This window comes from Coturnix japonica, chromosome 11, assembly GCF_054131305.1.
Source record: "Coturnix japonica strain WE chromosome 11, WE-NBRP24, whole genome shotgun sequence".
Taxonomy (NCBI): Eukaryota; Metazoa; Chordata; class Aves; order Galliformes; family Phasianidae; genus Coturnix; species Coturnix japonica.
This window is the reverse complement of record NC_140673.1, coordinates 12,692,133-12,706,114: the sequence shown is the minus strand read 5'-3', so window position 1 is coordinate 12,706,114 and position 13,982 is coordinate 12,692,133. Positions and strand designations below refer to the sequence as shown.

The window sequence follows — 13,982 nt, the reverse complement described above, 5'->3', positions numbered from 1 at the left end:
ACAAGTAATAGGGCACTATATCTCTTGGCCCCAGGGCACGTTTTCTGTGATTGCCATTAAAAGTCTTGTTGACAGTGGACTTTTTTGCTGAAGTGCAAATATACAATGGTTTTGTAAGAGGTTTTATATAGAAGCTTATATTCACAGAAAGCTATCCACACCTCTGTATCAGAAACAAGGAGAATTAAATGTTTAACAAACAAGTTTGAGAACTGCAGTGATTAAATTAGTGAGGTAATTAGCACGATATTTAAGGTTAATGTTCACAGGTAGGTTAATTATATCCTTTCCCAAATTTCTGTTTTCATTTCGCTTGACACATGTTGCAACAACAGTGAAAGTGAGACCACACTTACAGAGATGGTAGATGAAGCAGCACGTATCACCAAAGGTATCAAAGACTAAATGCACTTCTGAGAAACTTTCCTTCAGCACCAATTCTTAGAGCTTTATATTCATCATGTACCGAAAGTTCTCTCGTCTTCTAGAGCAACTTCCCTTGAATAATACTTCAGATCTGCATAAAAAAACAACAAACATTTTCTACAGGACTTGCGGGATTTCTTAGCTTCCAGACTTCATACAGCTTTTATGTTAATTACAAAAGAGACAGTGTTTAATGCTTTATATTGAATTCAGTCCACATGCACAACTCCTATTTGCAATACTGCAGACCATAAACAACATACAGCGCTGAAATCCTCTCTGATTGGACTTCAGTGAGGTTACGCTACATCTACTCTAATGAAATTAAGAAAAAAATTTGCTTCAATTATCAGCAGAACGGCTGTAAAGAATAAAGGAGGGATTCAAGTACTACAGTGAAGTTTTAGAAAATCACTCAGTGCTTACTCATGCTGTGGCAATAGGACTATGCACCCAAATTTACTTACATAAAGCTACTTGGTAAATATCTTCTGCTTTTCCTCACATTGACTCCCAGGCCAGCATCTCCTCACACAGGCTCCTTAGAAGAGTGATCTCTGCACAGCCAGGTCCAGTCTGTTCATCTTCTTGTTTCCCTTTTACATGCTGTAATAAAGCTGTTATTGGAAAAGGGAAACAGACTCATTGCTCTCCAGGGGAAGAAAGAAGCCATGACTATAAGAGACAGAAGAATAAAATGTTTTGTGTCAAATTTACCATTTTGCTGAGCAGAAGGATGAATCCAGAAGTCTACAAAGGATGTGCTTTTATCCACCGTTATGACTATAAAAATCAATCTTCTGTGTAGAGGAGTGAATCTTTTAACTAGAGCTAGTCAGAACATCTCATTTCCACATTCCGTGATGTAAGAAATTCATAGCAGACTAAATTGCAAACTTGATTTTTTTTTATTATTTTTTTTTTGGATGCAAAATTTTATTCATCATTCTTTTTTATTATTTTATTCATATCTTATTTTTTATTTCAGTATAGTGCTGTTATTTTCTAAATAACTTTATTATTTTGCCACAGCATTGCAAAATGTGAACATGCTGATGCCTGCTGGACCCCGCTGATAAGCAGGCTTGCAAGAAAGGAGCCGGTGAAAATCAGTCTCTGTCCTTTCAAAAAATTAATTGTAGTAGTTTCACACTTTTACTTTCCCAAATAGACACAGCAACAATTTCTCTTCCTTTCTTATTTATTGTTCACACCATTGCAACAAAAACTTATGCTTCTCTATCCCACATATACATTGCTAGAGATAGAACCCTCTTCTGTATCATGCCAGTGGTGAGCACAGAGGCAGGGATGCTCTGGGCTGCACTGTAGTTGCACAAGTGGCTGTTGTGAGTATACATTCAAGCAAAGAAACTGATTTGTGAAAAGCATTTAGATACCCAACCAGTGCGCACAATTACTGTGATTACATGTGTAATCATGGCCATTGTGCCTCCAAATGATGCATATGCTATTCTAAATATTCGATCCTGCGTTACTTAAATTAATGGGAGTTTTCTATCAATTTGTATTGATGGAGAATCGAGCTCTACATATTGTTAACAGTAGCCTTGGTGCATCCAAGACCAAACGCAATATTTGCATCCAACATGCTCAATTTTCATAGCTTCTCCAATTAATAAAAGTGAGAAAGACATTTTTTTAGAACGTGTAGGTATATATTTATTATGCATTCACAAACAGGTTATCATTTTTTAATAGGGTTCTGGGTTTGATTCAAACTCCACTGATATTAAAAGAAATGGGAGTCTGTATCAAGTTCCTCCTTTAATGCTTCTGCTTAGTTCAGGTTACAGAGCTGTGTGTGCATCTATTGGTGGCAAAATCTCTCACTTTTGACTGTCTTGGCTTTCAAGAGTTAACTGGGAATTTGCAGAGAAGATGCTGTGAGATACAGTAGGCATGGTGATAGGCAGTATTTCACATCTAGTCTTTGTCCATGTTCTAACAATGTGCATCGAATGTCTTACTATTGTCTCTTTTTCAGATTAGTTTACAGCCCTGTAGTTCCAGCTGTTTTATTCTGAAACTCTAAAACCCTATCACTAGGGAGTTCTGTGTAATTGACCATAATATGCACCACATTATCCATTTCAGGAACTGTGCTGAAAGACAGCAGCAATAAGGGGTTTTCTAAAGGCAGTCTGGTTTACACTAATGGATCTAACAGGAAGGAAATGCAATTTGAAAGAAGCTGATGCATATGTTCTATTGTTGAATATAATGTTTGATTTAATTATTAACTGTCTGTGATGGAAAGTCAGATCCTGCTCAGTTCTGCTTACAGTTTGGTACTCTGCTACTGGTAAAAACAGACAAGATTCGGTCTGTGGATTTAAGAGTCCTTTGTAAAATGTTGACGTTTAATTGTGCTTTTATAAAATATCAGCTGAGGAACCTCATTCGCATGCTTCTTCCACAAAGGCTCGCTTACTTTTATCAAACCAAAAATACAATATGGAACCTGACTCTCTTTTCACTTGTGTAAATCAGGAGACTATCCAAGTTAATGAACTGCTGTAATTATTTAAATAAATACCATCTGAATTGAGTTTATATTCACTGCCGTTCCTGAAACATTTCTATTTATTTTATTTTATGCATTTCACGTTGCATACATAGCACTGCAGTCAATCCCCTACTTTCTCACTTAGGTTGTTCACAATGGACCCCCCGGGAAATTTTAGGAAGGAGTTAAAATGTGCTGGCATGACTTTACCTATCCTTCTTTTATCAGGGACAGAGGATTTGGCAGCAAATTTCAATCCAATTCTATAATTGGTGTTTTGTGATTTCTAGTAAATTGTTGCATTGTGTTACAGAGGTTCTTAATTCCATGTGTGGGCGTTGACATGGTGTAAGGAGTGAATTCATTATAAAGATGTCTTACCTGAAAATCCATTATTCCTTTCCTCACCATGGTGACTCTTATCAAACTCACTCATAACATAGTCTGGAAAGAAACAGGTATTCATGCTAAACTGCTGTATTTGCAGAGGAGTTTAAAGGTAAAAATCACAGCTCTCTTGCATGATTCAGACAAAACCAGTAGTTTAACACCACCAGTAAACAAAGTAATTGGGCAACGTAATTTCAGTTTTGCAGCTTGTATCTGTCTGGAGAGATTATTATCTCTGACACTATCTTAAGCAGATACTTAAGCAGGACTGGAGCTGATATTAAACAATAGTAATGATACTTGGAGTTCATCCCGTATGATCTTCATTGTTTGTGAGAGTGGCTTCCACACAGTTATTTGATCCATAATTTCTCATCTTTCATTAAACATATATTTCACAGCATTAACTCTGTGGGATGCATTTTCCTTTGCAAAGTCAAAAGGGATTCGGTATATTTCTCATCAGGATAGACAGAGAAATGAAGTTCCGAGAAAATATACTACCACACCTCAAACACTTAATTGATTTAGGCAGATTAAGAGAAAATAGAGACCCCCCTCCACAGCACATTTCCATTCTCAGTGTCAATCAGCAGGCTTCAGTCAAAGAGCTTCCAGTGCATCAAAATCCATCCCTGATTAATCCAGAGAATTCTGCTTGTAATCTGTTCTCAGCTAGGCGGATCTGAGAAGATTCCTTAGCTTTTTAAAAACCTCACATATTTTGAATATCAAGAACACCACAAAACCAACATTTCTTGCCCTGCTTGCCAGATAACAACAAATGCCAAGCTGCGCATTTCTTTTCAAAAGTGAATCAAGCTCAACACAGGTATGAGCCAAGGTCAGCTCTAGCTTTGGCTACTCTCTTAGTCTCAGTGTTACTCCCATTCCTAATTAAAAGTTCATTGAAACACTATGCATTCTTTACCGTATTAAATAAGCAATTATTGGAGTGAAAAGAAAAACTGTCAATTCTGAAAATAGCTTGGACTGTTCATGTGTCATTCTCAGTATGTGCTGAAATATCCAGAAAAACGTGGCTCACACTGTGGGTTGCACCAGATACCCACACATATGCAAGTATCCCTCCCCCCACCTTCTCCACCTGAGTCTCATTTTTGCAAAACACACACATAGAATTAAGCTGTGCTTTCTGCCAATGGAGCGAACTACAATGGAGCAGAGCACAGAGAAGTCTATTTTTTCTGCGGCATACATAGGATTTTTGTGCAGAGCACAGTGTGAGAATTAAGGTCAGATGCTCCTTGTCACCTGCACATTGCAGACTCAGTGAGAAGCAGGCTGGTTCATGGATCTCATGACCAGATCTCAGGTAAGGCCTCATATGTATTGAACACTGAATCATTTGCAAATCAGGAGTACCAAATTTTTACCCAGCTCATCCTCCTGTCTCAGCCATGCCAGAACTTGTCTTGCCTGAGCCCCCAGTGCTCCTATGCCATTAGAGTTGGTGCTACCAGTTCACATTCCTTTCTCCTTCTCAATGTGCAGCTCTCTGCGCTGCCTGTGCTTTGTCTCCACCTTGAAGTACTACCCTGTACAGCCCACACATATCCAAGAGGGAGACTGAAAAGGATGTTAGTGGCTACACACAAGGGCAATTGAAAAAGCATGCTATGGAAATCATATTCATAGGGAAAAAGAAATGAACTCACACAGGTGTTTCACTACTTCTGCCATGACTCCTCTAGGCATCAAAACAGGTGAGTTTGCTGCATGCTAATCAGGAAAAAAAGAACATCTGAAATATGCATCTGCACATGAGCATCTGTGTAGAGTTTCTCCAAAGCAGTTCTCTAGTGCATTTCTTTTCCTATGTGGGCCTCTTTTGTACTTTGTTGTGCCAAGAGGCTTATTTTGTATAGGCGAGGAGACCTCCATCCACCAGCCATCAGGGAGTGCTATTAATATGCAACATCTTGAATACATGAGCTGAATGACAAGCTGGCAGAGTTTGAGACTGTGTGGTCCAAGTTTACGTCTCTCCCTGAAGAGGCGAAAAGCCCCTTCCCCATATCTCTGCCAAAGTGTTCCAGAGCTAAAAAAAAAGGAGAACGGGCAACCTATGTATTTATTTATTTATTGCTACTCTATTCCTAATATTTTATTTCTCCTGGCCACAGTCAATGTGAGTTGGCCTGTATCACGCAGGTTGCTACTTAAGTTTCATTTCAAAGCAGATCACAATAGCAGAGCTTGTGGTTTTACAAACTGCTTGTGGAACAAATCAGAAATATCTCTTAAGACCTTTTATGCATGCACTGTTTTTTGGATGTGTGAACACTATCTTGTGTCCCTAAAATACTGAGTTAAATTATGGTCTTGAATTTTAGGCATGTTTACAGTTTTCTTTTAGTAGCCCAGTGTCACTATGCAAGGCTCAACTTGCTTAGATTTAGCTATATAGATAGCCTATATTATATTCTTGCACAGGGAAAAAGGGTAATCATGGTATTCTGAGTAACTTTGTCCTTTCACCAACTACTCAACTTTGAGGAACTGAGAAAGAATTAGAGAAATAAATAGACATAAATTAAAACAATCGCTTCAGAGATCTGTGATAGAAGAGAAAGAATTCAAATGGGCTGTCATATGTCCACCCAGCCTAATGGCAACGTCAGTAGGACTGAAACAAGCCCATCCTGAACAGCTTCCCTTGGTGGGGCTATTCCCATTGAGTCCAACTGGAATGGCTTTCCACCTGTGAATGGCAGTGTGGAAGCAGGCTCCAACTTTGCTTTGGGATCTCACAAGACACGAGTTCCAGACCAGCAACCTGTCAGCAACATCCTTCTTGCTGGAACGTGGCCTGATCAGCACACAGCCTACCCCAGCCTCCACACAGAGATACAAACAGAAACAGCAAACTGGCCTTTTTCAGATACCAGCTGTTAACCTGGCATCCCTGCTTCCCTCTGTGCGTGCCTTTGTCATTCACTGAATCTCTGCCTGCTGAACAGCTCTTGGAATGAGTTAAAATGACTTTTGGGATGTTTTTTCTTGCCTTAAAGGACTCATCTGCTTTGTTTTTTCCCCCAGTCACAGCAGAAATCAGAAAATGATCTACCCAGAAAATGTGAAAAATGGTTTCTATGTAAATTGACGGTAACGTCAGCCAAATTAATTTGTTAACTTAATGACTAAAAATCATTTCATATTCCACATTTACCACTCATACTTTTTCTTATTTTCTATATATTTGATCCTCTTTTTAAGTGCTGCAACCATTTTTCACTATTCCACAAAGCAGGGTCAACTTACAAATGATGGTTATCAATCACTAGGTAAACATCATTCTTTATTCCTTTGTATGAGGTTTAATTCCTATCCCTTTTCTGAGAAAATTTCCTACTATCTTACTTAAGCAAAATTCCTTTTGATTCATCAATAAGGGCTCATTGGGAAGGTCAGTGCTAACAGAAACAAAATTACTAGTCAAAGAAACCATTTTGTGGAGAAAGGTGGGTCAAACATAAACCTACATTTGAGTTTCATAATGTTAAAACACACAAATACATGTTTTTATAATATTATTGAAAACAAGACTTTTTAAAAAAAATCACTCATGCAAATGTGTTAAAATTTAAATAAGATCAAGAACCCCATAAAACAGACAATCTATTGATAGATTTCAGCATGGGCATACAGTAGAGGCCAGCAATAAACCCTCACTGGTACTTGAAATTAAGGAAATACTGGTTTTGAACAGCTTGCCCACACAAACAGTGAAGAGATTTTCCAGCACAAGAGTCACCAGAGTAATTTAAACTTGGGCTGATACGTTTTTGTTGTTGAGTGCATGTAACCTCCATGAGATCACAGACTGATGCTAGGCACAGGCCTACTAAAGAAGCAAAAATCAAAGCTTCGAATCACACATTCATGGGCTTCTTGCTGAGAGAGAACTGAAATAATTTTAAATAAAATTCTTAGGTATTGAATAAACACCGTGACAGCACGGATGGCAGCAGCAGAAGCCAGCGGTGCCCAGGCTGCTGCTCTGGCTCTGCGCTGCACCAAGAGGGCAAGCAGTCTCTGCAGCGGCAGCAACTGAAACCAGAGGGGCTACCAGAGGGGCTTGCTCTGCATGGAGGCCCAGTGTTAATGGCACCACATGCACCCACACACCCTGCTCAGGCTGTCCTGTCGTGCCACTGCAGCAGGGAACACCCCTCCTCTGCACTTGCTTTTGGCAAGACAGCTGTTTTCCTTAAAATAAGAGGCCTGAAAATAGGAGGATATTGATTTAGGTCGTCTTGTCAATCACAAGAAAGAACATCCAAGCAGGTATTACTTAAGGAGTGTTTGTAATAGGATGCTTTTGTTAGAGACCAGTGGATATAGCTATTTAAAATGCTGGTCAGATGAGCTATGATATTCCAAAAATTTCATCTGAGACAAAATATTTTGCAGGATTTAAGCAAGACCAAGCAAAACAAGTGTTCAGCTGGACCAAAATTAATTGATTTCACCAACAGCTTCACTGGCACCTTCAGAGGTGCTTTCTTTGAAATGCTACTCAAAGAATCACAGAATCATTACAGTTGGAAAGACACTAAGATCACCTAGTCCAGCCATCAGCTCATCACCACTTCACCACTAACCATGGCTCTCTGTGCCTCATCTGCCCTTTGCTTCAATAGCTCCAGGAAAGGTAACTCTGCCACCTCCCTGGGCAGCCTGTTCCAATACACCACCATGCTTTCTAAGAAGAAATTTTTTCTAACATCTGACATGAACCTCCCCTGGTGCAACTTAAAGCCTCTTGTTACCAACACAGGTCAGCAGCCTACTACCATTTGGATCATGCTGTGCTGCTCCCTATTCATAGCAGAAATTCTGCTGCCTGCCCAAGGCCTGCAGCACCAGAGCACCTCACATGTATGATCAGCACTGGCACTTGCAGCCAGCTCAAAAGAGAGGGCAGCACAGGGCTGCACAGCCAGGCCCACCAGACCCATGACATAAAAGATTGCCAAGCAGTTATACTGAACACAGCTTCAAAGCAGAAAAACTACCAGGGACCACCAAAAAATAGAAACAAAAAGGTCCTTTTAATAGTCCTACACTGCTGTTACCACGAGCTTTAAGTGCTTAGTGAGGAAGTGACCTTTACAGAATTATTGTTTATGATATCTCGGTGTGAGCCAGTATAGGTACAAAGAGTATTCCAATTTATTTAAAAGGTTACATATCAAAACTGAATATGCAGTACAAGTATGTTATCACATTGTATAGCTTTTACACAAGAAATCCAATCCTTTGCATGCATGCCTTCTAGGCACTTGGGCTGAATTCCTTCAGTATCAAAACTAGAGATGAAGTAAAATGTAACAAAATAATTTATTCATTCTTATTTTCTTGTTTATAAATTGTCTACAGATCTCTTCAAAACCTCCCCAGATAATCCCTGGTTTCAAATTACTCACAACTTTCTTCCAATAAATAATTTTCTAGCTTGCAGTCTGTTCAAACATGGGATTCAAGGTGCTCAGCACCTTTGCAAGCAAAGCATGCTGAATAATTTAGTTGTCTCAGTTTCAGAAACCTGATCTGATTTCTTTCAAGCTCTATGACCCTCTTAGGGTATCTTACACATCATAAACAACCTTTCCCCACCCGTTGTGCATTGGAGGCTCTGGCTTTGCCTGCTGAGGGGCTGACCCAGCCCTACCCAACACCTACCCTAAAGCTGACTCCAGTAACTGACTGGGAGCAGCGCTCTCCCTGCACAGGGAATACCCGTGCACTAGCATGTACGTCAGTTCTTTAGTCCCCTAGTAAGAAAGTGCCCCAGACCAGCCACAGATAACATGCTTTTCACTTGACAAGATACAAAAAGTTTAAATCAGAGCACATTCCAGCAAAATAAATGGCTAGGCTCTTAGAATCTCACAATCATTAAGTTTGGAAAACACCACTATGACCATCTTGTCCAAACATCACCCCAACCCACTTTGCCTGCTAACCCATGTCTCTCATTTCCACATTTCTTGAAAATAAAGTAAAATAAGAATATAAAGTAAAATAATAAATAAATAAAATAAAAATCAATAAATGAAAATGAAAATAAAAAATAATTTTTTTTAAAAAAAAGCACTTCTAGACTGCAGTTCCTAACAAACACCCTTCCTTGCCCTGGCAAGACTAGCAGCACAGTGAGCTGGTGCAAACTTTGCCCAGGCTATTCACACCAAGTGGTGCCCCTTCATCACTTAAGGTGTTTCAGCCCACCCCCTCTAAGCCAGCCCAGGGTCCTGTGGTACCTCTGCAGGCTCCTGGCATCTTTACATGTCACAGCTCAGGTCTCAACCTGTTCTACTCAGCCCACAAATGGGTCTCTTCTTATCTCTCCTTGTGTCTGCGATACAAACACCAGTGCACCAAGCAGGACACATCCTGTCCTTGCACACACACACTGACAGGTTTCTTTCCCCTGCCACAGAAGGCTTCTTCAACTATCCCTTCTATTGTACTCCTTAATATGATTTTTAATTTGTTTTTTAATTTTTGCAGGTCATTCTGCAAGCCACAACACACTCAAGATCAAACTTAAGCTTGATACACCACAAGAACTATTTTATATAAACATCTTATTGGATTTAGAGCTTCTTAGAAGTTCGCTTCTTATAGAAACCACACAACCCATTTTGGAGTCAAGTGACAGTAATCAATCACACACACACTGCTTTTGCTAAGTTACTTCAAATTATCAGCCACTGCACTTTATCTTGACTCTTGTGTCTCAAGCAGTTAAAAGCACCCAACTACTTTCTTAAAATGATTTTGCCTGGACATAGTCACGGCACTTACAGGTGACAATCTCCTGACAGCACAAATGAGAAGCCAGACTCTAAGAATCACTTCATGCTCAATTACAGTGTTCAATACATTAAAAAAAGAAACCCTGAAATAGAAATCCTCACTGTTTCTTATTTTCTTACATTTGTTCTTCTCATTTGTTTCTTCTTCTTGATGATTCCCACAGCTAACAAAGTAAGGGTTCACCAATGGTCTCCACACAGACAAAACCTTCTTTGCATCCTCCAGATATGCAACATGGTGTGAAATCCGAATCTTGCAATTCTAAGAATTTGTTGCTAAGCATTTATTTCCCGTATCTGAAAAGTCTAGTTGAAAACCTGCCTTTGCAAATCTTAATGAAAGTTAATATTATGTGCTTATATGTTCATAGTCAGCAAATTCACCAAAAGTCATGATCAATTTGGGTTTGTTCCTGAATTTTAATGAATATTTATAGACATTTTCAACTATTCCTTTAACTTCAGTAGAGACTCATCAGCACTCATTTGCACCTCATTTTTATTAGTGCAAATCAGGACTAAAACCACTGAAATCAACAGTTAAGATATCTGAAAAATGCTTGAAGAACAGAATTGAGCCATTTTTTATCTTCAAATTGAATCAATCTAGTTTATTTTTTATTAAAAGCAGAGAGTGATCTGTGATCTTTTGAAGTTATTGTTCTGCTGTCAGCTAGAACTATTTATATGCTCTGATACTAAACACTTCTTCCTAATCCCTACAAAATTATTCATCTGCAATATTTTTCCCCATTACCTTGGATTCAGTTTAAATAAAGTTTATAAATCTCTAATGAAATGATCTAATACGAGTTGTTTTCAAATGCTGCAAAGTTGAATATTAAGAATTCTTTCACCCATGAAAACTTCAACAATATCAAGAAAATGGTGGAAAGTATTTTAAACAACAAATGTAAAAGGTTGCTAGTCACTTTGTTGTTGAAACACTTTCCTAAGGAGCAGTAATACTTATCAGATTATTTATAAGTTTTTAGTTGCTTTTGTGACTTGCTCTATGAAAATCATATCACAGAATTATAAAATCATGTTGTTCTGAAAAGCTTTAGACCTGGAACTTTTTCTTCTTCACATCCTATGGTATATTATTTCCTAGTTTGAATCTGAACTCAGCCATCCCTTATTTTTCTTGACCTCAAATTTATCTAGAAAATCTGGGATGGTGCCTCAAGCAGTTTAGAAAGATGGGACTGTATGAAAGGTTGCATTTTCAAAGGTATTCTAGGTGATTCAGAAGTATAAAGGTCTATTGACTTGTAGGCTTCAAAATGCCTTAGTCATTTTTTAAAAGGGGACCACATGTCTGGGATTATTTGGCTCTTTCAGCTTTCTTCCCAACATTACTTCATCAGAGTGATGCACAATGACACACATTGAGTTACATCACAAAAGCTAACAAAGGTAATTACATTAGAGTTAATCAGGCTTGTGGTCTACCATGTCAGACAAAACCCCTTCCAAAACGCCTGTGATGAACGTGATTCCAGTCATTCTTGAAGAGTGACTAAGCCTTTCTTCATCCTTTCTCATAGAAAACGATGTGACAAAAGTGTCTTTTAAGAGTATACTCTCCAGTACTGCTGTACAGTGTAGAAGTTATAGATGCAATATTCGTAGTTACTGTTTGCATCTATACGGAGCTAGTTATCTCCCTACAAAAGAGTTCTCTTGAAACTCTGGGCACAACATCCAGAAAGCTAAGAAATCCAAAATGAAATGAAGTAGAGATGGGCTTTTTTCTTTTTTTTTTTTTTCTTCTTTTTTTAGGTGGAACCATTTTTGTTAGATTATCCTAACATCTAAAAATCAATATTTTTCTCCCTACTTATTCTTTTTCAGTACCCAGCTTCTGGGCATGTTTTATACAAAGCAAAGTGAAAGGCTTGGCTTTGAAGTCACAGAAAACTCACTGGCCAAGTGCATCAGCAATTCACAGAAATACACATGAAGGCATTGAGCAGAGATTTGGTACAGATCAGAGAAACTACAGAAGCCACTGTTTCAGTTCAGCCTCATTTATTAGAAGGAACTGACAAGATACTCCGTGTTGGAGTCCCTGCTATATTACTTACAGAACAACAGGTCAAACTTTATGAGTAATTTCTATTCCTGCCTTTTGCAGATGCAAAGGTCTTTACCACAGTTGGATCATTTACCTCCCCAGAGATAAGGCATTGTAATTCCACCCAGCCTGATTGCTCTTCACCTTTATTTCTCAGATCACATTCTCCTGTTTTGCAATAATCACTAATTATCTACAATTCTGAAAATACAATCAAAACATGACATTTATTTCCTTGAATTTCCTTCTGTGTTGGAACACTGTGACATGCATATACCTCTGATGCTGACTGATTTGATAAGATATACCTTAGTTGAGGAACCTGGTTTAAAACAGGCTTTAATTCTGACTGCAAAATTATGTAATATTCTTTAGTACAAATAGTTTCCACCCTTGTCCTCTTTCCTTCCTTATACTCCCCGTAGCCATTTACTCAACTGTAGGGTTCTGAAGATTGTAGTATCTGTTAGTCTACATGAAGAAACTGTTACATTCACACCAAATATGATATGCAAATAATCCATTGTAATTCATCTGTTTCTTTAGGCTAATTTATATTTTAATGAATTTGGTCATTGGGAATTCAAGTACTTTAGCTTCAAAAATAGAGCTTGTTGAAAACCTTCTGCTGAAAGATAATTTTCAAGCAGGTTTTTAGCCAGCTCAAATCATTGCTGAGATCCCTTATTTAGCAGAACAACACTTCAATAAATAAGACAGAGATGTGACTTAGTATAATAGCCCTTAATCTTGCATATGAGATACAGGGATAGCAGAAAAAGCATTGCACAAATAGGATAATAGTCAAGCTACTTCTGAGGTACTGTGTAGTTATAAACCACATTCTGGAAATGATTCTAAGATGACTTTGTCATTATTTTGTTGCAGGAGTCGCTTTTTTTTTTTTTTTTTCTTTCCAGAAAATAACTGAAATTAATTTCAAAAATGCCATCAAGATCTAAAAGACGAGCTGTGCTCAAGCAGCCTCAGGAACGGACTGACAGGAACAGCCACAAGGCAAAAGTGGTGGGCCTGCCTGGAGTCACCATGGCTGATGCAAACATCACCTGTCTCAAACCTCTTATTGACCTGAAGGAACTGTAAAGAAAGCACAGCCCCAGTATGGGCAATGAGACAGCATTTCGGTGGGGATATCCAGAACTCACCTGGTAAAGCAAATTCTGGCATTAACAATATTTCCTTGGGAAGTCTTGCCTGCCCTGGGTGTGGCACAGCCTAGCTGATCCTCCTGAGCTCACACAGAAGCTTAAAGGCAATTTTCCTATAGAAAAGCACCGAATTTGCATTTCACCTAAGCTGAATTTAGTCTGACATCTTTACAAAGCAGATTTTCCACAGACAACACTCAGCTACAGGAAATCTGAGCTTTAAATGAAACCCCTCACACAACGGACATTTTGGAGCTCATTCATTCACTGAGGATTGCTGATGGGTACTGCCTGGAAGCCTGAGGTGCCTTGACCAGTCCTGCAGGGTGGCAGTCCTTGGCTCTTTAAATAGATTACTTCAGTCTTGATGGAAAGAAGATGCAGATTCAAGATCACAGTAGGGAGGAGGGGGAAAGACAGAATGAGATTTAAGAGAGAGATCACTAACAAACCTCACATGCGGAAAACAATGGCAGTAAAATCCCAATGACAGAACCATCATTTATGTCATACCAGTTTGAGAGAGCATCGATTTAAAT

General features: G+C 38.7%; 1 protein-coding gene across 1 annotated transcript in view; it reads right to left on the bottom strand.

Moving 5' to 3' along the window:
- PLPPR5 (phospholipid phosphatase related 5) overlaps positions 1-13,982 on the bottom strand; it is a 302,682-nt gene that overhangs the window by 8,244 nt on the left and 280,456 nt on the right. The window contains exons 2-4 of the transcript XR_001556897.3: positions 3,338-3,400; positions 894-1,043; positions 357-517 (exon numbers count right to left, since the gene is read on the bottom strand). The gene's annotated coding sequence lies outside the window, so the exon portion shown is untranslated. The remainder of the gene's footprint in view (positions 1-356; positions 518-893; positions 1,044-3,337; positions 3,401-13,982) is intronic.